At 30.4% G+C, this 26,197-nt stretch overlaps 1 long non-coding RNA gene across 1 annotated transcript in view; it reads right to left on the reverse strand.

The window, feature by feature from the left end:
* Nucleotides 1-197: 197 nt before the first annotated feature.
* Nucleotides 198-26,197, reverse strand: part of LOC146721979 (uncharacterized) — a 64,593-nt gene continuing 38,593 nt past the window's right edge. Inside the window, exon 3 of the long non-coding RNA XR_014925409.1 lies at nt 198-246. This is a non-coding gene — a long non-coding RNA (uncharacterized LOC146721979). The remainder of the gene's footprint in view (nt 247-26,197) is intronic.

Raw genomic sequence — 26,197 nt, forward strand, 5'->3', positions numbered from 1 at the left:
ATTATAATTATATAATATATAATAATCAAACACTTTCATTACTGGGCTGCGCGGTTAAGCGAGAGAAACATCGGAAGAGGAGTAATCGTTTTTCTTGTTACTTCTTTTTTTCATTGCTCGATACAATTTAAATGCTCCATCGGGCTTTTGATAAATTCGCGCAGTCATTACAGAGATTAAAATGAAAAAAATTATTTAAGACTCACTGGTACGATATCCAATGGCGGAGTTCGAGGACGTGCCGATCTGCAAAATATATGTTCAAATTATAAAATATCCGGAATAATTGTATAAAATAATTAGTATGCACCAATGAAAATTTTACATTTTTTTACATACGTAAAAGTTACAAAGCATTCAGAACATAATTTTTCCTAAAATATAATAAAAGTTTAATTATTATATAATATATATAAAGTAAATAATCTCTCATATATCTTAAACACAAATATTTGTCATTTACCTGTGTAAAAATATTAATAAATAATTAAAATTTTACAATTAAATAATAAAATATCAACTAATCCTAATATTTTATTATATAAATATATTCATATTTTAAATATTAAATTAATTAATATTAAATAAATTTTTAAAATAGAAGCGAAATATACTGTTACATTTTACATGCGGTATATGTCAAAATTATGTAAAAAATGGATTATTATCGCTGAAACACTGATGTATTTAATTTTACACACATATAGAAGTAATAATTAAAATAAATTAAAATAAGTATTAAATAATTTAAATTAAATAAAAATTAAAAATTGCGCATTTCTTTCGAATATTTTCCCGAACCTACTTCTCTTCTCTTGTTTCACTCATTTGCGAAAACACGATTAATTAAAATCGCGCGCGCGCTAATCAGCGATCGGGTGATACTTTCGCGACACTCTCAATATTGATTGAAACATATTATCGTTGATCGATCGATGCCAATCTTATTACAACGTAATGGGAGAATAATACGAAAATAGCGATTTCACATAAAGCTTCAATATCCAAAAATCGAACGACTATAAATTCACGCCACTTTATTCATTGAAGCGATGCTATTCGATCGCTAACAAATAATATTACATATTCTCTCATTTTAGAATTAATCATTTGATATTATAACCCAAGTGTGTGATTAAATATATGAATTAACATTAAAATTTCAAAGAATCTTACATTCGAAAAAAATATCACATTATGTTCGCTGACATGTTTTATTCACGCGGTATAGAATTCCTAGAATAAATTATCTGGAAATGTGCAAAATGTATGTATATCTATTATTACAAAACGATCGATAATCGCGTCTTTTCCATTACTTCTATCATTTAATAATTCATATTAGTACACGAATTCGCGTTAATATTAATAAACAAATTGCTTTGAAAGCCACATATAATTTAATAAGAATAATGATAATAATGATATGTATATTAAACAGGTTTATTTTTTCAAGTTATATTTTACGTGATTTTATACAAAAGGAAAACTAATTTTAGTAAGTGAAATCGCCATCGGATAATTTTAATTGTAGCAAATAATCGTCGCATCTTATTTAGCGTCTTTCATTATTTCTTACTACTTTGCGCAAAAGTTTTTGTCTCGAAAATTAACGCGATGTGAAATATACGCAGCTATCTTGTCGTCGCTCGAATGATGACAAGGCCACAGTATGTAAACAATGCATACCACGCTATACGTCACAAAAGCGAATGCTGATATACAACAAAAAAGGGATATAATGTATGTATATAAGTTTTGTAATTTATTGCTCTGCCATAGAAAAAAAAACGAAAACGCATTGTGTTAATTGAACATATATTAGTATTTAAGTGAAATATACGTTTTGTTGGATTTAATATGTTATATTTAATTTAAATATTTGTATATGTTGAATTAAAATAATATTTAGTTGAAAGGCTTACAATTAGTTGAGTTAACAAATTTTTTTTAGTGACACAAAGAAGTATAAGATATTTCGCGCGAATTTATTTGACAGTTCGTGAAATATTTCAACGGTGAGAAATAACTTACATACGTACGTAATGCCAGTTTGCCGCTTGTTTTTGCGGCATTTTACCGCGCTATTGTTGACATACCGTGTCCTTGTTGCCATTCACGTGGCGACACTCGACGACGCGAGTCGCTCTCTCCTCGCTTCTATCTTCGCATTACTCCCAAAACCACGATTTTATATCCTTACAATTATTAGAATTGTTGGACAATTTTCAACTCGGGATTTTTAATTAATTCGACACATAAGAATCATCAGTTGATTTCTGTCAATTTTGTTATATATATATATATATTTTTTTTTGCTCTTCTAATTATTTCTACTATGATTTATTTATAGCTTTTTTGTATCAGCTGATTTCTGTCAATTTTGTTATTTCGATTTTTTGATTATTTCTGCTATGATTTATTGTCTGCAGCATTTCTTTGTATTAGCCACATCGTGGCGACGCAAAGTGGGAAAAAATTTTGCGATCCAAAAAATCTTTCAAAATTCACGAGTCTCTTCGAAATTTAGAAGTTATAAGTAAAAGGTGGATATTATTTAATTTTGCGGTCAAATGTGATACTGAAGTTTTATAATTAATTAAAAATGCGTGAATGTGAACAGAAAGTACTGAATATACTTATTATAAAAATCAACTCTACGCACATAAAATATGATAATTTTTTTTAATTAATTAAAAAATTTTTTATATTTTTAAACATTTTCGTGATAAAATTTATAATTTTAAACATGTATTTTTTTCATTTATAAAATTTTCTTCATAAATATTTTATTAATAATGGATACTTTTCTATTTAATTTATTAATTAAAATTGACGACTATTTTTTCAAATAATAATAGAAAAGTATGATATGTATATTTCATATTATTTTTCGGAATTAAACGATGTATTGTGTACACAATCCCGAATTTTGATTGCATATTTTCGAATATGGTCCATATTGCATCTTAAATAATCAAATTAATAAATAGATATATTGTTTATATTTTTTTCATTAAAAATTGAATCGATTATCGCAAAACTTACATGTCCTTACTATATTCTTATGTGTCATTTACCGTAAAAATTAATTAAATAGGCGCGTAAAATTGTCCTAAAAATATGCTAAAAATATTTATCAATCGAAGAATCATATTAATTGGCTTGCGCAATCTATTTCGAATGAATCATAATTAGGGGTTATCGCTGTTATTTTTTCCGTTGTAATATAAGAAAATGTGCGTGTGATTAATGTCGCAAAAATCGGGAGTGCCGCACAAAGTATCGTATGTTGCGTGCGCGAGACCATAATTATTCGTATTTTCGTGAGTGAATGCCATGAAGAGGCAGCAAAGAATCAACGAGAAGAAGAGCGAAGCCGAAGATGTCTAGTGACGGTAGAGCAATCAGGTAAGCGATTACTATTTTGTTTAAAGTTAAATTAATTTATTTCCGAGTTAATGACACATCTTAGATTAAATTGAATGAAGGTTGAAAGTGCAATTAATTTGTATTTTTTTTTTCATATTAAAAATACATAGAATTAATGTAAATTGTTAGAAAAAAATGAGGTAGCATAAGAAAATTAAATAAAGCAAAATAAAATTTTGTAATGTATATTTTTTATAGAGCGAACTATCACGAAAATTGAAGCATATATGTCTATTTAAATTGTGCGTATTTTTCAAAGTGAAATACTATGAGATAAGCTTCGAAAGATTTTTATTGCTATTAAATTGTATTTTTGTTCATCATAAAATATTCTAAAAATTGCAATAATTTTTGTTTTTGGTCCATTACGCTGGATTTTTGTTAAAATTTGAAACGTCTGATTTTTTAAATATTTTGTTTATTTATTTACTTCAAGTTTGTTTTTATCACTTTTAAATTTTCAATTCCGACATCTGTCACACGTCAATTTCGGCATTTTATATTTATCTTGACATAGATTTCTATATTTAGTAATCTGTGAAAAATTCTGAAATTTGAATAAACACTTGAAAAAATATACGATCTGTGAGCTTTAGTTTATATTTTGTAATTATAAATTATATTTATAATTTTAACTTTATAACAAATTTCACCAAATATTTAATTGTGAAAATCTTATTAACTTTAATCCTTATCAAATTTCTTATGAAAACTGAAAGTTCTAACATATTTAATTTCAAATGGAATTAAACTTTCTCCGGCATATTGTTATACCGTAACTATATAAAGTTAAAGTAATTTTACCAAATTTCAATTTTAAATTTCTCAAAATTGATAGAGCACTTTGAAGATCGAAATTGTATACAATTTTAAAAATTATAACGAATGATTGAGTCCTTTTTCTTGGACTTAAATTTTTTTTTTTAATTTTAAATGTGTAATCAAATTTAAACATATATATTTAAATATATATAAATATATTATTTAAATATATGTAATCGAAATACCTTAAATTCTTAAATTGTTATTACAGTCATATCGCTCGATAAATGTTACCTTGATAGATATATTCACACTCTTTAATATCGCGTTAAAATTTCTTCATAACTGAGTAAAATAAATCACAGTAGAAATCTCCAGAAAAGCAAAATAACAAAATTGAGAGAAATCAGCTGATACAAAGAAATGCTACAGACAAATCACAGCAGAAATAATCAAAAGATCGAAATAACAAAATTGACAGAAATTAGCTGATACAAAAAAGCTATAAATCAATCATAGTAAAAATAATTAGAAGAGCAAAATAACAAAATTGACAGAAATCAACTGATACAAAAAAATGCTACAGACAATAAATCATAACAGAAATAATCAAAAGATCGAGAGAACAAAATTGACAGAAATCAGCTGATGCAAAAAAAAGCTATATACAATAAATTATAGCAGAAATTATCAATAGCTCAAAATAACAAAATTGACAGAAATCAGCTGATACAAAAAAAAAGCTATATACAATAAATTATAGCAGAAATGATCAATAGCTCAAAATAACAAAATTGACAGAAATCAGCTGATACAAAAAAAAAGCTATATACAATAAATTATAACAGAAATGATCAATAGCTCAAAATAACAAAATTGACAGAAATCAGCTGATAGAAAAAAAAAACCAAATATACAATAAATTATAGCAGAAATGATCAATAGCTCAAGATAACAAAATTGACAGAAATCAGCTGATACAAAAAAAAGCTATATACAATAAATTATAACAGAAATGATCAATAGCTCAAAATAACAAAATTGACAGAAATCAGCTGATACAAAGAAATGCAACAGAGAAATCGTATGAAAAAAAAAACTCGCGCGAATAAGTTGAATCTTAATCACGACCGCCGTCCCCGGAATCATCGCATATAATTTCGACGAGGATGACGTCGGCGAGGGAAGAGCGTTCTCACGATTACAGGAAGCAACCCTTTGCCGCGCGAACGCGTCGCGAGGACCGAGGGCATGCGTGTGGCTCGAAGAGGGAAGGGGGTGCTATATGTCCATTACGCTTATTACAACCCCGACCACCCGCCGCCGCCGTCCTTTAACCATCCGCTCTCACCCTCGATCCACCCCGGCCACCCACCCTTTTACGTGGATGAACATCGATCGACACACACGACCTGAAATAGTCGGCCGCGCCAGTCAACGCACCAGGTAACTAAATTGCCCTCGTTCTCGACGGCCCGAATTCGGTTAGACCGAACGTCGAAACTTCGATATAATGTCCGGGCCACTTTCTGACGGTTTCCTGAGTCGCCGGTTCGAGATATATTGTTTCTCCGTGGAAAAAAAAACGCACATCTAGATCAATCCTTCTGTCGATGTATATTTTACCCTCTCATCAGTGTATGGGTATTTTCGATTTTTTATATTTTAGAAGGAAGAAAAATTCTTGCGAAATAGTCATAAGACTATTTTCTCACGATTCTTGTATATAAAATTGCCTAATTTTATTTTTAATTTTTAATTATAAAATTATTCAATTTTATATGATTTTATTTTTTTTTTTTAATTATACCTACTGAAAGTACGAAAAAAATATTAAAAATGATGCGAGTGGATTTTTTATATTTTAATAATTTTAAATTTAATTTTAATTCTGAAGATGATTAATGGTAATGATCAATGGAGAAAAAAAAACGAGAGGAAACAAGGTATTTTAGGTACAAAGACATTAATTGCGTGTACAAAGAAACCTGATACGTTTGTGATATATAATGTTTCTTCTGCGGGCAAAATGTTTATACGCATTGTACGCAATAAATACCAAATTTTGTCCAAAATGCAAACCGCCAACCATGTTGCACGCAGTTTTCTTTATGCTTGTCAAGTGAATTGACATCCGCAATGTGTGTTGTAATAATATATTTTGGTTGCATTGCGCTTATTTCGAATAACATATATATGATATACATAGGACATTTATAATAGTTTAATAGCGGCAAAATTATTCCAAATATATACATGTATACATATATATATATATATATATATATATATATATATATATAAAATATGTGCAAACGTATTATAGAATTATTCCGAGATTATTAAAGGATTTATTCAAATGCAAATAAAATGAAACATTATTCGACTCTAGAAATAAAATAACAAAATATAAAAACAAATCCTTTGATCTGCCTAAAGTTGTCAAATAATTATTTTAACGTGCGCGGGATTGAACAATTATTTCATAAAACAAAAAACAATCTCTTTCTCTGTATCTCTCTCTTCGCGCTGCTTCCGCGTTTCTTCTTCCTCCCTAAAATCGGATCGGTTTTCCCGCTTGCGAAGAGCACCCTTTCGACTTCAGGATCGACGAGTCGGAGACAGGCCGGGAAGAGTGCGGGCACCGAAACCCGATCGTTGTTTACGCAGTGCGTCGTATACCTAACCCCTCCGCGTAAGCAAAGCACCCGTCCATCCATCCATCCATCCACATCCATCGCTTCGAGCAAACACACCCCGCGGTACCCTAAAAGCGATATTCGGTTCCCGAAGGTCGCGTCTTCCTTTCCTCCCCACATTGCGTTCATATGGAGGAATATTCGAGCATTTCTTTTTTGACATATCGTCCTTTCTTTAATAATATCGATTTTTTTGTAAATTGGTTATTAAGAAGATTCTAAAAGGTCTGTGTGTCTTAGCGATTAAACGCGAAGTTGGATTTGACTATGAATCTTTTTATTGTGACTGTACAGAGTGAAATCCTTTTCCACAATTAAAGTATTAATGTTAACAAAGCATATCAATAAGTGTATTAACAAAGCATTAATATTAACAAAGTATATATAGTCAATCAATATATTCTGGTACTGGAACTCATAAATTTATGAGTTCAAGTATTAATATTGACTATACAGATTGATCAATTCTTTTCAACAATTGAAGTATTAATAAAGTATATTAACAAGTATATTAACAAAGTATATACATATAGTCAATCGAAATATTAATACTTGAACTCATGTACTTATTGACTATATAGATTGATAAATCCTTTTCTACAACGAAAGTATTAATATTAAAAAGTATATTAACAAGTATATTAACAAAGCATTAATATTAACAAAGTATATATAGTCAATCAATATATTGGTACTGGAACTCATAAATTTATGAGTTTAAGTATTAATATTGACTATACAGATTGATCAATTCTTTTCAACAATTGAAGTATTAATATTAATAAAGTATATTAACAAGTATATTAACAAAGTATATACATATAGTCAATCGAAATATTGGTACTTAAACTCATAGTTCAAGTATTTATTGACTATATAGATTAATAAATTCTTTTCTACAAAAAAGTATTAATATTAACAAAGTATATTAATAAGTATATTAACAAAGTATTAATATTAACAAAGTCTATATAGTCAATTAAAATATTAGTATTTGAACTCATCAATTTATGAGTTCAAGTACTAATACTGACTATACCTACAGATTGATAAATCCTTTTCAACAATTAAAATTAATATTAACAAAGCATATTAACAAATATATTAACAAAGTATATAGTCAATCAAAATATTGATACTTAAACTCATACGAGTTCAAGTATTTATTGACTATATAGTTTGCTAAATTTTTTTCTACAAAAAAATATTAATATTAACAAAGTATATTAATAAGTATATTAACAAAGTATTAATATTAACAAAGTCTATATAGTCAATTAAAATATTAGTATTTGAACTCATCAATTTATGAGTTCAAGTACTAATACTGACTATACCTACAGATTAATAAATCCTTTTCAACAATTAAAATTAATATTAACAAAGCATATTAACAAATATATTAACAAAGTATATACATATAGTCAATCAAAATATTGATACTTGAACTCATATGAGTTCAAATACTACGTAGATTGATAAATCCTTTTCTACCAAAAAGTATTAATATTAACAAAGTCTATATAGTCAATCAAAATATTAGTACTTGAACTCATAAATTGATGAATTCAAGTACTAATATTATAGTCAATAGTATAGTCAATCGAAATATTGGTACTTGAATTCATAAATTTGAGTTCAAGTACTAATATTGACTATACAGATTGATAAATCCTTTTTAACAATTAAAGTATTAATATTAACAAAGTATATTAATAAAGTTTGTATAGTTAATCAAAATATTGGTACTATGAGTTTAACACAAACTTTGTTAACATACTTTGTTAATATTAATACTTCAATTGTTCAAAAGAATTCATTAATCTGTATAAATTTACGAGTTCAAGTATACCAATATTTTGATTGACTATACAGATTGATAAATCCTTTTTATTAAAATATTAATATTAAAACAAACAAGGGGGCGAAAAAAATTTTTCATCTGTACAGTCAATAAAAAGATTCACGGTCGAATCCAACTTCGCGCATTAGGACCACCTTAATATTGTGCAGATTCGCGTAATCAACGATTAGGTTGAGTTCTCCGCAGACGAGAGAGGTCCAAAGGCGTCGATGCTTATTGAAGATCCGCGTTCTATAGGTACTAAATAAAAAAAGAAAAAAAAGAAGAAAAGATGCGGAAAAGAGAGGAAATAATTGTGACAGGAGAGCTCACCCGCTGGTAGGGGCGCGGCTCCTGATTGCTGTCGCATTGTGCACCACCTCGTTCCATAAACGAGGACGAGGAGAAGCAGCAGCATTGTCGCCCGCGTGCATCGTGCCTGAATAAAGTCGGCAGGTCGACTACGAATGACGAGTGGGAGGAACCGCGGAAGAGAAAGACGCTTCTGACTCTCGGGAGGCGCGGAGGGAAAAGGGGGCAAAAATTAAACCCTAGAGACAATGGGTCAAGCGTCCATAGAATCGGAAACACCAAACACGCCCTTGCCCTTCTGTCCGCTTCTCCTTTTTTTCTCTCCCTCTCTCTTTCTCGGAACCCCCCTCGATTAAGCGGAGTAAAAATACGGAACGTCGCAGAGTGCTTGATATCAATATATGCATTGTATTTTCGTTCCAAAAGTGGCAAATATTATAATAACAAATTTTAATTGTGAAAAATTATAGGAAATATTAATATTTTTATATATTGATAATATATCGTCGAATAAAAATAGCTTTTACGCGTGGATGTATTTTTTACTTATATTTTTGTCATAGAAACATACGATATTTTTGCGATTTATGAAATAAAACAGACAATTGTCATTGAAATATAATGACTCGTGAAATTGTTTTGTAAATTTCAACAAATTATACAAAAATTTCTTATTTTTGATAAATATACACTCCTTTTGCTAACATGCATATATTTATAAACATTTTTATATTTTTTATCCTCCTTCAAACTTATAAATTTTAATAAAATTATAAAAATTTTTAAACTCTGTGCACATAAAATGATTTCCTCAGAAATTAATTGAAACATTATATTTTGTTTTTTTCTCTTACGTAACTCTAATTGACCGAGACACTGTATGATTCTATTCATGTACATCGTATTTTAAAATTTATGAGGCACAAGATATAAAATAAAATTTACGGTACATAAAATTTATGCTAAATATATCTATATAAAATCACAAATTTTAATACAATTTCGAACGAAAAAAAATATACATCTATACGAAAGAGTATTGAAGTTTATCGTTCGCGAGGAGTCCCGGAGAACCGGTCCGCGCATTCGATACATTATAACAGAAGCTACTTAAAATCCATCAGCCGCGATGCTCTCAATGACACAGATGCACCGGACCCATTCACGGTTACGTGTTATTTTATTTCATAGCCTCTCGCGCCCTTTATGGTGTCTGCCGCGCCGATGTGGCGTATTAAACACGAATGGACGGCGAGGCCGGTGTAAATGGAACAGCAGATAGGGAGAGGAGCGACGCAACGAAAGCTACGCGTTATTGCGACGGTGATGAGGAAAGACAGCCAGAGTAGGGACATACGCGTACACGCGCAATGTGGACACAGTCAAGGTCCAGTGATCGGCTGATTGATTGTCTCCACGGGGGTCGCTATTTAGGGGTATCATCGTGAACCGGATGACAGAGGCAGATCCGTTGAAACTTTAACACGCACGATCAAAGACAAAGACATCTTTGGTGTTTTTTTTTTATTTTATTAGTAATTCATATTCTGACGTTGCAGGTCCTTTTGGAAAAGGTGGCATTTCTAAATGAAATATTATTATACAAATTTTAATAAATATATATGTTAATTTATAATATCTATGTTTCATTAATAAATTTATATATATACATTAATATAAAAAAATTATTATATAATATTAAAAATTAATATACCTATATATATATTGTATAATATATTCATTTTTATATTAATTAATATAATATATTATATATAAATATAATAATTAAATATAATATTATACAATATAATATATAATATTATATATTATACATATATTATAATATTATATATATTATATAATATAAAATATAATATTATATATTATACATATATTATAATATTATATATTATATAATATATATATATAATGGATGCATTATATAAGTGCTTGTAATTGCGGCAATTAACGCGCACGAAGTGACGCGAATTGCAAAAGAGGACGTCATTTAGTCGACGACGACGAAATGGCTGCCTCGGTCATCTAGTACTCAATTGGTGTCCCCCACGTTTCCGATCACACGAAGGAAATCGCCCTCCTTTGGCTTTAAATCGGGTCACCGGATATGTACTCGAAGGACTATAATGGAGACGAAAGACTGGGGAGGGAGGGAGAATCGAGGAATGTGCGAAAGGAAAAAGCTACGAAGAGAGGGTGAAAAGGAGCACTTTGGCTTGAGAGAGGAAGAGATTTGGGGTGGAAGAAGCGTAGGATAATTTTGTCAAATCTTGTGGCAAAAATATAGTAATAATAATCATTTTATTACAATTAGTCAGGGTAAATTATATTTGATTGAGTTGATCTTCATGTACAGAACTTTTTAAAAACTAAGAAGTTTCCCATTGCTTGATTCTTCCTGTATTCATTGTTTAAGTATCTTAATGTCCCGATATATTTCAAATATTTTATATATTATGCAAAAATCCTTAAAAGGACATAATATATTATCTAAATATTCAAATTTTTTTTGAGTTATAAATTTAAAAATATAGTATGCAAATTAATTATGCGCGAAGACAAAATTCATAATTAAAATAATATATATGGAATATTTATTATAAAATATGAATCATGAATATGTAAAATAATATTGTAGTAATAAGATATCAACGAAAGGGGAAAATAATCATGGAAAACATAAAAATAAAATTTTAATTTTTCATTATTTTTAATTCTCATATTGTGACATAATTTTTATCATATAATAAAAGAATTAAAAATTTGAAAAAGATCGGACTGTATTTATTAATTTTTACTACTCGCCAGACTTTATACATATATCAAGATTTATTGTTTCATCAAAAATTATTGCGAAATAAAGCGACTTGCGAAGAGTACAAAAAAAAAAAGAGGAAATCGTCCCTTCCGAAAAAAGGCTGGATGACAGCAGCCTCGATGCAGAGAGGGCGAGCAAAGAAAACGAGCGTTTCGTCATCAGAAATTAATGCAGGGTGGCGTCGCTATTGTCCCCCGGATTCCTAACTCGGTGCCACCAGTCGAGGGGAGGAAACGAATGCGAAAAAATTCAGATGTGAAATTTTCATTTCCGTCGCGGCCCACCGGCTCGGAAGAAATACTTCCTGGACGGGGTGCGAGAGATTCTCTTCCCGAGGACGAGGGCCGTAATATTGACAGTCTCTTGTTTTCCCTCCTGCCTTCTGTCATTCACGTACACACATGCTGTGATCTCGCTCGTAACTTTTGCATAAAGATAAATTTATAATTCGGGATTTCTCTTGCAAATTGCATCTATTTCTTGCCTTTTTTCTTTCTGTCGATTTCAAAGCGAATCCTAATATTTATACTTTTTGTTAAAAATATTAATTTAGGTGTATTCCACTTTTGAAGTATCCAAAAATGAATGTAACGGCAGATAAATAATTAAGAAAGTAATTTGTAATTTTATTAATCATTTTTATATTTTTTATTTATGAGTTTTATAACTTTATTATTTTTATAAGAGACTAAACATAAGGATAAAAATAACATAAGAATAAAAATATTAATTTAGGTGTATTCCACTTTTAAAGTATCCAAAAATGAATGCAACGGCAGATAAATAATTAAGAAAGTAATTTGTAATTTTATTAATCATTTTTATATTTTTTATTTATGAGTTTTATAACTTTATTATTTTTATAAGAGACTAAACATAAGGATCAAAATAACATAAGAATAAAAATATTAATTTAGGTGTATTCCACTTTCAAAGTATCCAAAAATGAATGCAACGGCAGATAAATAATTAAGAAAGTAATTTGTAATTTTATTAATCATTTTTATATTTTTTATTTATAAGTTTTATAACTTTATTATTTTTATAAGAGACTAAACATAAGGATCAAAATAACATAAGAATAAAAATATTAATTTAGGTGTATTCCACTTTTAAAGTATCCAAAAATGAATGCAATGGCAGATAAATAATTAAGAAAGTAATTTGTAATTTTATTAATCATTTTTATATTTTTTATTTATGAGTTTTATAACTTTAATATTTTTATAAGAGAATAAACATAAGAAAATAAGCTTATTCTCAAAATTAAAAAACGAAAGAATAATTCTAATTAAATAATTGCCTCAAACGCGATTCACCTGTCCTTTTTTTCACATATGTATATTAAAATATTAAAAGATTATCATGAAGTATCATCATAGAACAAGTATCTCGAGATAAAAAAAATATAAAAAAATCTCGATGACCAGAGCTTCGCGATATCGTATTCAGCGATTTCAATAAATAATCAGAAGGAAAATTGTTGCCCGCATCGTTCTGAGGTTTTTTTTCAGCGATATCTCCGATGAAAACTTGGACTCTCGGCTAACTCGATGTAACGCTTCGGCGCACCGCACGGCGGTGGATCTCTCTCACCGGAAGCTTTTATTGTTTTACAAGTTTACTACGACCGTCCCGGGGATCGGACCGGCCGATTCGATTGCCTCGAGGACGACCGCACCGCATTTTCCGTCAAGACTTTTCGCGTGGCTGCCCTCGTGCTATCATCTCCCGGGAGAGAAAGAGGGCAGGGAGAGGAAATGCTCATCTTGGACTGTGTGTACACATGACAATTCGAAAAAATAAGAAACTTGAAAGTTAAACAAATTTTTTAAATAAAAAAAAAGATGAAACTTCAAAGCTTAGATCATAAAAGAATTTACACTGATTCTTCCTTGAAATTTATAGATATTTCTTACAAATATTTTTATAAGTACGTTTATATTTCACAAGAATAAAAAAATTTTAATTTTTTTGTTTTTAACATAAAAAGTATTTATTCTGTTCAACCAATAAAAATAAAAGATGCGCAAAAATGTTATTTTATTGATAAAAGACGGCATCCCCTTAAATGTCAAAAAAATATGTCGAAACTTTTCTCCGCCCGAAACAAAATATAAATAACTTTGCTCGAAAATCTAAAATATTTGATGCTCAATAACTGCTATAAAAAATTGTTGTATTGCGGATACTCATATAACCATTTATGAAAAATTATGCATTGACAGGAGAGTTAAAAATGACATATTTCTATGCTTTTTAAAACCTTAAATAATTTCTATATTTCTCAATTAAAAAGCGTTTCTTTTAAAACAATTTTCATACATAATTTGCGTCTTTTATATCGAAAAGAAGAGAGACAGGAAAGATTCGAACGCGGAGGAAAGCGAGAAAAATAAACTCGCTGACACAGTTTCGCATACTACGTGCAGGTACAATAGACATTTATGTCCCGCGTAAAATTACGCGTAATTAAATTAGGACGATATCGCGGAAGAGGTATGAGCGAAATGAATAACGCGAGCGCGTCTTCCTGTCGGCTCTTCGGGCTGTCGAGGCTGCGCGCTCGCGTCTCCCACGGGGGATCGTTAACGTATATCTATGTATATACGGGGGTTTGACATACAAACACAGGCGGCTAGTGTTGTAATTAACCGCAATCATTGACGGCAAACATACAACAACGAGATCTCCCGCGGGACGTCATTGACCGAGGCCGTCGCAGGCCTCGTAGGAGTAAGGAGTACACAGGGTATATACATAATTCGCGATCAATATTTATGACCGAAATTCAAGGGTGAATCCACCCACCGCGCTTTGTGCGCTCTCGCGGTTACAAGAACCGCGGGTCAATATTTATGATTGGGAGCATCATCTCCCGTTGATATATATATATAGTTGCATGGTTGGCCGATAACGTGCATGCGCGCTCTTATTAATGAGCATTACGTTCGTTCCGGGAAAACTTGACTCTGTCGTAAGAATTCGGGGTGGGATCAAGTTCGATAATGTACTTAAAAAATTCGAATTGAATCCGATAATCAAGTTGCATTTTCTAGAGGATTCGAATAATAGAAATAATATTGCGAAATAATCGAATCTAGAACAGTTATACTCGAACGTTAGAGTACTTGCAAGGTTCGATATAGTACTTATAAATACTATAATATATGTATAAGTATTGTACTACTATGTACTTATAAGTACTAATTTGATAGAATGTACTATTAAGTACTATTATAAGTGCTTATATTAAGTAATAGTACTTAATAGTACTTTATAATAGTACTTGATATAATGAAATAATCGAATCTAGAACAGTTATACTCGAACGTTAGAGTACTTGAGTACTTGCAAGGTTCGATATAGTACTTATAAATACTATAATATATGTATAAGTATTGTACTACTATGTACTTATAAGTACTAATTTGATAGAATGTACTATTAAGTACTATTATAAGTGCTTATATTAAGTAATAGTACTTAATAGTACTTTATAATAGTACTTGATATAGTACTTTCTATACAAGTATTTATATTAAATACTTATAATAGTACTTACTAATACTTTCTAAGTACACATAAAAGCTTTGAACATATATACTTGATCTAGGTTCGAATGTACTATTAAATACTATTATAAGTGCTTATATTAAGAATTTATAATAGTACTTAATAGTACTTTCTATATAAGTACTTATATTAAATGCTTATAAAAGTACTTACTAATACTTTCAAAGTATTCATAAAAGCTTTGAACATATATACTTGATCTAGGTTTAAATGTACTTGGTATGTACTATTATTAAGTACTATTATAAGTGCTTATATTAAGTATTTATAATAATACTTAATAGTACTTTCTATATGTGAGTACTTACATTAAATACTTATAATAGTACTTACTAATATTTTCTCGTAAAAAATCGTAAAAATTCAATCTATTGCAAATAACACTGTAAGATTTAAAAAATCTATTTATGATACTTGCACATTTATCTACCCCTACAATTTTTCATTCATAAATACTCATAGTACTAACTTCGAATATATATGCTTGATCTAGATTCGAATGTACTTGTGAGATATTTTTTTAAAATAATCATTGAGTTTGAAACCATGCAAACAAATTCGAACCAACTTATAAGATACTTAATCTCATCGCTAGTAATAATAATGAAATACCAATATTGGCGAATAATCGGTACGATACGAGGAGAGCTCTCCCTCTTTTTCTTTCTCTCTCTCGTGTGCGTGTAAGCATGTGAGCCGAAGAGTAAAGAAACTTTCCTGAGGAGTAACGTAAGAGTCGCGAGAAAGTTTTGCGCAATTCCTGAAATGGAAAGGAACTGCTTATATGCAGAATATTACGAAATTTATAAATAGAGTTTAATTTACGCGACATATAACTTATTCCAGAGAAAAGAGAATCACAAATTCTATCCTGATTAATATAAGTGAAGGTGAAAGTATTCATATATTTAAAAAATACTTGACGTCACAGGAGAAGGTTGTCAATATTTAATTAATTTTAAATATAAAATAATAAATAAAATAGTATAATAAAAATATCGAGATATATGTATAATTAATTATCTGAGCTAGAGAATGTTAATGAGAATAAATAAATCAAATAGATGCAAAAAAATGATATAATAGGATGATGCTTCTAAGATAATACATAATCGATAAAGAAATAATTTCTAGAAAAAATGTATTGTTTTTTCTAATTTCTAAGCTTCTTTTTTTGTGAAACATCCCGTATAAAAAAATTGATTCAAGATGAACTAATAAAAGAGTCAGATCATCATCTTTAGCAAATCGATTAAAAAAATTCATGTGTTTTGATCCTCATCTTTAATAAGTCTTCTATAGATTCCAGTTATATTAAAAATTGTGAAAAAGTTGGAGGAAATAATGTAAAAATTTTTTAATGGGAAAAGTTGATTGAAAAGGATATTCATTAAATCAGAAAACGAGATGAAGAACAAGGAACAAAAAAAACGCATATTTATGTCATGTCATATTTTAGCGATATATACAAATATAAAATAGCATTATGATAGTTGTATTAAATATAAATATATAAGAGTGTAAAAAATTTATCTTACATTTCCGATTTATTTTTTGCGTTTGCTGATAAATCCTAGAGGGAGGTTTCTGAGCTTAAGGGAATGCTGCCGTAGTTCTGTTTTACCGATTTTAAGTTAGGTTAGGTTCACTTTTTATTGAATATTTTATTCAATCTTTTGATAGAATCTTTTAATCTCAATTTTATTACTTCTATATTATTCTTTCATGTCATCTCTATTAGGAGCACCATATTTTGTGCACAAATAAACTGCAGAACTTTTGTATTAAATAAGTAATGTTATGAGCTGATGCAAGAGGCCGATAAAAAACTGTAATTTTTTAACTTTTGTTGTTTTTTTATACAAAATTACAGCGTTCATTATTATCAGCACTTTAATTATGGAGAAGGATTTTTCAACCTGTATAGCCAATAAAAAAATGTGAAAAAGTTTTTTTAAAGTAAAAACGGGATTAGAAGTTTCAGGTTTGCCCTCGTTCAAGAAAAGATAAATCAGATAATTTTGTTGAACCACCCTCTTTCTCCCTCTTTATTATCGACGTCAGGACCTGCCAGTTGGTCGCGCCACGTGTAGAGAGTTTCGGTTTCCCATCTTGTGGGAGCAGGAGAGTGGCCTTTCCACGTGCTCCGTACACCACAAATCTATGCGTCTGCTCGTGTGTCGTCTTAACGCGTGCGCGTATATATATATATATATATATATATGCGTGCGCTCGTCCCCTTTGCCCCACTTCGCGCTAAAAGCATATCTATGTCGCGTCTCGCGAATACACACCGGGGGAAGGAAGGGACCGACGAGGTGAGGGTGGAAAAGAGAGACTCCCCTCAAGATTCTCTCTCGGTCGGTGGGTCGTAGACAGCCGCTCCACTTTTCCCTCGCGTCGCAAGCTCGTAGAGATTTCGCGAAAAGCGCAGCTTTCCTAGGTACTATATATACGTGTGTTTCGCGACTGTTTACGGATGTACGTTCATTGTGTCGCAACGTAATCTTCCCTAGTCGCGTATAATAGGATAACGGAAGTGGCGGTTGTTGAGGTTTTTTTCAAAGCTTTGTTTTTGTCAAATGTAGAAGTAGATATGCCGCTAATTATATAATTAATTATTAATATAGGGGAAAGATGGAAAAACATATTTATCCTATATTTTTACTATTTGTAGGTATATTTATATTTATTTATATTTTTTAAATTTTATATTTATTTATATTTTTTATTTATATTTTTATACATATCGATAATTAAGTATTGCTCTTAACTATTGAGTTTATTCCATATAAACTGATGTAAACTTGGTCCGCTTAATCAGTTTGTTCTTCAAAAAACTTATAATTTGTGCATTTCGCTGCTGCTTGTGTGGAGAGTTCATAAAGTTCTGAAACTTTTTTTTTTTTATTTTCTTTGGCGAATTATATAATGTAAATTGCCATACGTAATAAACAAAGTAGTTTTGATAACGTTGTTCTACACTCCAGATTTCTAGAACTTAATTTTTTTTTTATTAATCTCGCTTTACAGTTTTAATGTTAATACAAATCAATTGCTCAGATCTCAATTTTTCTTTTTGTATTTTGAAAATTTTCAGCTGGAGACTAATCCAAAAAAATATACAACGTAATACATATATTGAATTTTGTTCAATACTTTTCCTCTATAATTATTTCAAGGTGGACACAAAAAAATAGAAAAAAAAACAGAAAATAAATCTGACATCAGTTTCGGAAGAGGACTGCGAAGGGATATTAATCTAATGTAATCTAAGGTATTTTTGCTGACGGCAGAGAGTCATTCCCCGTTTTAGGCAAGTGTGTATGTGTGTGTACGTGTTCATTGAAAAAAGAGGGGGAGACACACGAGGGCGCATTTCGGTTCTGGCCCATATGGCTGGTATACACGACCGATTATTACATTACGTATGTAGGCCCAAGAATTATAATCCAGATGAGGGGGATGATACTGACTGCAAGTTCGGAATCCACGTATGTATATATTTAGAAAGATGTCGCGCTTACAATATTTTGTGGAGAATCAAGTAGACTGAAGTTACATGACGGAAGTGTAAGATATTATCCTTGACATGTACTTGAGAAAAAAAAAACGTAGATCTTGAAGCAAAAATAGCGCAACAGCTAAGACATTTTGATATAAAAATTTATAAATTATATATATTATATTATATTAAAAAATATATTTCATAATTTATAGTATATGTATACATATATAAAATAATTTATATTTTTTATTATATTTAATAGAATATATATTTAATAATATAATAATATATTTAAAATATATCTAAAAATATATTCTTAAAAATATATAAAAAGTGCAGCAAATATAGCATTCATAATTATATTCAATAGAATATATATTTAATAATTTAATAATATATTTAGAATATATCTAAAAATATATTCTTAAAAATATATAAAAAGTGCAGCAAATATATCATTCATCATTATATTCACTAGAATATATATTTAATAATTTAATAATATATTTAAAATATATCTAAAAATATATAAAAAGTGCAGCAAATGTAGCATTCATAATTATTTTAAAGCATTCATCGAACTGTGATTAAAATATGACAGAATGTAAATTTTAAATGTCCCTTTGGTAAATGAATAACTTATGAATACATAATAATAAAAAATGAATATTGCTCTTAATTTCCAGAACTATTATTATTAGACTATTTCCCTAGTAAAAAAAATGCAAATGCAGCAGGTCATTCACCGATTCACATTCTAACATAATAACTACTGTGTAGCGATCTCTAATAAGTGGCAGTAACGCCAGCAAGATTGAATTCATTCGACCGCATTTTCCGCCCCTGTATACATACATACATATATATATAGGGTGCTTTCGGCGCATAAAATTGTCCGGATTGTTCGAGACCGGGAGGAGAGAGAAAGCAGCATCGTGATTCTGATTAAATCAGCATTAGAGCAGAGGGGGGTCGGTCCTCGTACGCCGCGGACTTTCTCGTGCTGCACCCCTTCTCACGAGTCGTCTCACGACAATGACACCAAATGTCGATCCCAGCCCCCCTACGCGGAGCTACGGAGCTTTAATCACGATCCTCCGGGCTACGAGAGCGCGCGCTGTTACACTAGCAGGTGCCTCCTGGCCCCCCTCTTTTTCTGGAGATCCCTCGCGGCCTCGATTTCAATTGACACACACGGGAGGAGAGCATGTTGCACTTTGCACCGCCGGCCAGGTCGCCTTCGCTTTTGTGCGCTCGGCTTTTGATGTCGCGCCGAGCAGATGATCGCAGCAAGTGATCGGGATCGGTGAGAGAATAATTGGGTCGTTCGGCGGAAAAGGGAGAGAAATGTGTGTATCTCATCTCCCCCTCCTCGAATCGATTTTTCAAGATTTTCGACTTTTTTTTTCTTGCAACTACGCTGAAATAGTATATTGTGTATCAAGTGCGGAAAGTTGACAATTGGTCACGAGTGCGACCACTCCATACGAGTGAACAATTGTCAATCCGCACTTGATACACACGATATTTTGTATTAAAAGTGCAGGCAAAGTGGCTTTGTGCGCGTTTTCTGTGCGCCGATCGCACGCCGCCATCTTGCGACGACACGGTGCGGGAATAGCCGCGTTCAAAGTCATTGTCCACGGCTGAAGCCGTGGGCAATGACTTTGAACGCGGCTTAGCCGTAGGGAATTGGTTTGAATGCGGCTTATTCACTCACCGCGTCGCCGCTAAATGGCGGCGTGGGAAATCGGCCGCTTTCCGCACAGAAAACACGCACACAAAGTGCCACTTTGCCTGCACGTGTAATACAAAAGAATTTATTGAATTCGAATAATTGGGTGGATTGATTTAATGAGGAAATGAGAAGTTAATTTTACGTAAGTTCGATTTTTTAAATTAAATTTAAATTTTTCAGAATTAATCAATTTCAGATAATTGAAATTTTTTGTCGAGTAAATTAAAAATATTAAAAATAATGTTAATAGTGTATATTAGATAATATATTGATATATTAAATATTAGATAATTTATGTTATTTAATAAATATTTTATTTTACATAAAATAAAATGATGTAACATTAAATAGAAGGAATCAGGAAAATATATCTGAAAAGGGATTAAAATAAAAATTTTCGATTATTATTTTAATTTTAATTTTAATCTCCCTTCTGTTCCATAAATATTTAATATAAATCTATATCGATGGCGACGTAATTATTGGAAAAGTTTTTTGTTCACAAAAAGGAACTGTCAAAGTCTTTATAATTGTTTTCGATTGATGCTATTAGAGAAAACCCCTTCTCCTGTTACCCTTAATTTTTTTTTTTTTTTATTTTTTTTTTTACAATCTTTATATACTTATATTTAAACATTTTTTATCCTTTACTAATAAATTACCTTCTAATTTAAGATAAAGTATCTTTATTAATCAATTATCTAATATTTAATATGTCAATATATTGTATTATCTAACATACACTATTAATATGATTTTTAATTTTTTTAATTGATATTTTAATTTACTCAACAAACAATTTTAAATATTTAAAATTGATTACTTTTATTGAAAATTTTAATTTAATTAAAAAATCAAACTTAGGTAAAATTAACTTCTCATTTACTTATTAAATCAATCTATACCTAATTATTCCTTCACTATTATTCGCGCTTGTGACAAAAAAATTCTGCCCTTGCAGAATCTACATTTTTTATACTTTTCTAATAAATTAGCTTCTAATTTAAGATAAAGGATCGTAATTAATAAATTATCTAATATTTAATATCTCAATATGTTATCTAATATACACTATTAACATTATTTTTAATTTTTTCACTTTACACAACACAAAATTTTAATTATCTAAAATTGATTACTTTTATTGAAAATTTAAATTTAATTTAAAAAATCAAGTTTATGCAAAATTAACTTCTCATTTTTTTACTCATTAAATCAATCTACCTAATTATTATATTTCTTAACTATTATTCGCACTTGTGACAAACAAATTTCCGCCCTCGCGGAAGCTACATTTTTTTATCCTTTTCTAATAAATTGTCTTCTAATTTAAGGTAAAGGATCTTAACTAATAAATTATCTAATATTTAATATATATTATCAAACTAATATATACTATTAATATTATTTTTGCGCGCAAGAGAGACGAGACAAGAGAGAGAGAGCAGAGCGAAAGAAAAATATTATTCCTACGACACAGCCGGCTTGAACCCTCCCTCCTCTCCCGTAGAATGTCGTTCCGAATTTTCGATCCCCTTATCCACCCCCGGCTTACATAAGGTCGCGAACCCGAGCCCGGTTCGCTCACATTCAGCGATTCGGCGACGTGACGGTTTTACGTCGTGGCTCGTTGCGCTTTTGCGAGACGCCGAAATCGAATTTATTATCCGTCCTGCTACTACAACAGTGGCGTGTTTGGGGTGGGGGGGGGGGCTTAATCGAATCTAACCGGACGATAATCGAACCGGACCGGTTACTTTCGAGGGAGCCAGGCGGGCGGTGACGTCGTAAAACGCGTTACTCGAGGACGGTTCGCCGCGGTCGCTGCCAATGAAAATTTCGCAGACGTTCCGCGATAAATTCACCCCGAGGAGGTACACATCGCGGGGGGATTATTCTAAGTATTCGCGATTGCACAGAATAAAAAACAAAAATAGGAAAGAAAATGAACATTTTTTCGAAAATTTTTATTTTTATATTTTTTATGTAATAATTTTATATTTTTTTTATATATTATATATTATATATATTATATATTTATTATATATTATATTTTATATTATATATTATATATTATATATATTATATATTTATTATATATTATATTTTATATTATATATTATATTTTATATATTATATATTCTCATATATTTCATATTTATATTATATTATATATTCGATCTTCTCTATTATCGTTCTTTCTCTCTTCTCTTCTCTCTTCTCTTTTCTCTTCTCTCTTCTCTTTCTCTTCTCTCTTCTCTCTCTCTATTCTCTCTTCTCTCTTCTCTCTTTCTTCTCTCTGTCTCTCTTTTCTAAAAAATCCCCTCTCTTCTTCCTTTTTCTTCTATCACCCTCTTCGCCTCATATTCTTTAAACACTCTAAGCATTCGCAATTGCACAATTGAATTAAAAATACGAAGAAGAAAATCAACATGTTATAGAAGAATTTATATTTTTATATTTTTTTATAAAAATTTTATACCTTTATCATAAAAATATTATAATAAAAATGTCTATTTTTTAAATATAAAATACAGAATAATTATTTCCCACAATGTCGGTTTCCAAATTGCTCAAATCGTTTAAAATTCAGTCTAATATTCGGCATTAAAAAAATAATTGTGCGAAATAATTATTCTGTGTTTTATACCTAGTCGAATAGAAATAAATTACTTTTTCTTGAACTGCAGGTGTAATTAATATTTCGCAAAAAAGGGGAAAATAAATGGATAAATCAAAATAATACTGTCATTTTTTCACATAAAAGGGCCATTATTTATCGAACGGTTTATTATTACAATTTCTCGACGGGACATTTTCACTGTCACGTTTTTCCTCATTCTGCGCTCTAATATAGACACCGTGATAATTTGTATAATTATGCCGAGGCTCTATCGGGCCAGATAGATCATAGATATGGGAGGCTGTCCCGTGCATACACTCTATTATCGAACGGTGCTGATCCGATCGTTGCCTAATTTCGACAGGCCGTGCGCGTTTAAGGTCTTACTTTCAGTAAATCCTCGAATTAGTAGTCGCCATCGTGGCCGCGATGCAAGATAACGCGGATGTAGATGGCCAGATAGATTAAGACGGGCAGGAGCAACGAGATGCTGAGAAGTGATGGAAGAAGAAGGGTAGGCAGATAGAAGAGAGAATGTTCGGCAGGGTGACGTGGCAGATGCGAGTCCTCGATACGGGACTTGTACCCTCTTCTGCCATCGCCTTCTCGGAATTTCCACTAAAGGCCCGTCCGTCCGAACGTCGGTGACGTCACGAACGCCGCGTGCGAGGTCGTCGGAAAGGCCCTTCTGACGCGCGTTGCCTCTCGCATGGCGTCCTATAGTTATCTCGATTCGCATAATAAATTATACGAGCGAGAAGACGCGCCCTTCAGACTATAAAGACATTTAGATTATTTTAAAAAACAAGAAAAAATATATAAATATATATTTTTATAAATATATTGTAAATATATATAATTATAAATATATACATATATAATAATAATTATATATATGGAAAAAATATATATAAACATTTTTCCTATATTAATTATATTAATTTCTATATTTATATATATATAGGAAAATTTATATATTTTTTAAAATTATAATTTATAAAACATTTTATATATTTTTTTACTTCATAATTATTTTATAATTATATTTATAGTTTTATATTAATTTTATAAATTTATAAAATTTTACATTTTTAATCAAAATATATAATATTTTATAAATTTTATATATAATTATAAAAATATAATTGCATAAGATAAATCAAAAAATAATTTTTTTCTTTTCATGGCTCGAGAATGAAAAATCAGAGAAAAAATATTTAAAAAATTTAAACGCCTTCTAGCAGTTTAGCTATAAGGATAATTTTTGGATAATTTTTTTATACAATATTGAGAATATACACTATGGAGAATTTTTTTCATTTATTTTTCAAAGTCGAAAAATTATCTGCATATGTTGTTCGCAATTTTATAATCGCGAGGGACGTAAATCAATCAATTTCACTGCGTTACCCTCACACCTGATGCACTCGGTGTTTTCATTATCGGTGACGCGAGCTCGCCGCGCAAGACGAGGCTTGCATAATAGAGGGATGCACTTAGCGTTTCGCCACGGGAAGCTTGCCGTGGCGAATCTCTTAACAAACACGCGCGGTAGTCCTCCGCATTCGGAACGCGACGACCAGCATCATCTGGCGTTCGGTTCGAGGCGTGGAATCGCCAGACAGGCGGAAGCTGTTGAGTCACTTACGCATTTGAGTGCTTTGCGATACGGCCAAGTATCGAATTATCCGATCGTGCATTTCTAACTTATATTAGATCGAATCGAAATATCGATCGATCGGTCACAAATGTATGACAATAATTTTCTATATTTTTTCAAGAAAAAATCTCGAGTTTCTTCTTAACCCTTTAGTGCCTGATGTGACATATATATTTGGTACGTTTACTTTAGATTATTCTTAAAACGCATCAATCTATAATTTAAATTTTTTTATCGAGCCCGTTCAATTAATCAAAATCCCAAATAAGTTGTAAATATTCAAAAATCCCGCTCTGTGCCGTTCGAAATCGCCAGAATTCAATATGGCAGCAGCATTTCTAAATTCGAAATCTGAGTCTTGAACTTAAAAGGTTAAGGGGATGCTGACCATGTCTGTTTTATTGACTTGCTTTTCTTTTTATTGGCTATACAGATTGAAAAATCTTTCTCCACAATTAAAATACTGATAATAATGAACAGGGAGCGCTGTAATTTCGTATAAAAAAACAATAGCTAAAAAATTACAGTTTTTTATTGGCCTCTTGCATCAGCTCATAACATTACTTATTTAATACAAAAATTCTGCAGTTTATTTGTGCACAAAATATAGTACTCCCAATAGAGATGACATGAAAGAATAATACAGAAGTAATAAAATTGAGATTGAAAGCCTGTATCAAAAGATTGAATAAAATATTCAATAAAAAGTAAACCTAACCTAACTTAAAATCGGTAAAACAGAACTACGGCAGCATCCCCTTAAAGATTTATAAAGATAAACTGAAAGAAAAATATCTGGAAAAGTATTATTTATTATTATTCTAAAATTCAAATTAAAATTGTCATACTCTATCGAAAATTGATTAAATATGTATATCTCTGTTATTTATTTTCTGAAGAAAGAAATGGAGCTCTATTTTATTTTAGAAACTTATAAAAATAAAAAAATACCTAGAAGATCATCATTATATTCTAAATGTGTATTACTATTCTAAAATCTCTCAAGTAAAAATTCTATTAAAGAAATGGCTCCTCGAAAATTAATTAAAAAATATACTTTTTGGAAGTTCACAAAAAATCTTTCTTTTTTAGTCGCTTATAAATAAAAATCAATGTCTGCTTGTTAGAAGAAAACGCGGAAGGATCTGCCATTAAAAGGGATATCCGGTGTGATTTTCAATATGTCCTATACGCTTTTCCATCGAATT

Source organism: Nylanderia fulva, unplaced genomic scaffold (assembly GCF_048542155.1).
Source record: "Nylanderia fulva isolate GAGA-0341 unplaced genomic scaffold, ASM4854215v1 Scaffold39, whole genome shotgun sequence".
In the NCBI taxonomy this organism is placed as follows: Eukaryota; Metazoa; Arthropoda; class Insecta; order Hymenoptera; family Formicidae; genus Nylanderia; species Nylanderia fulva.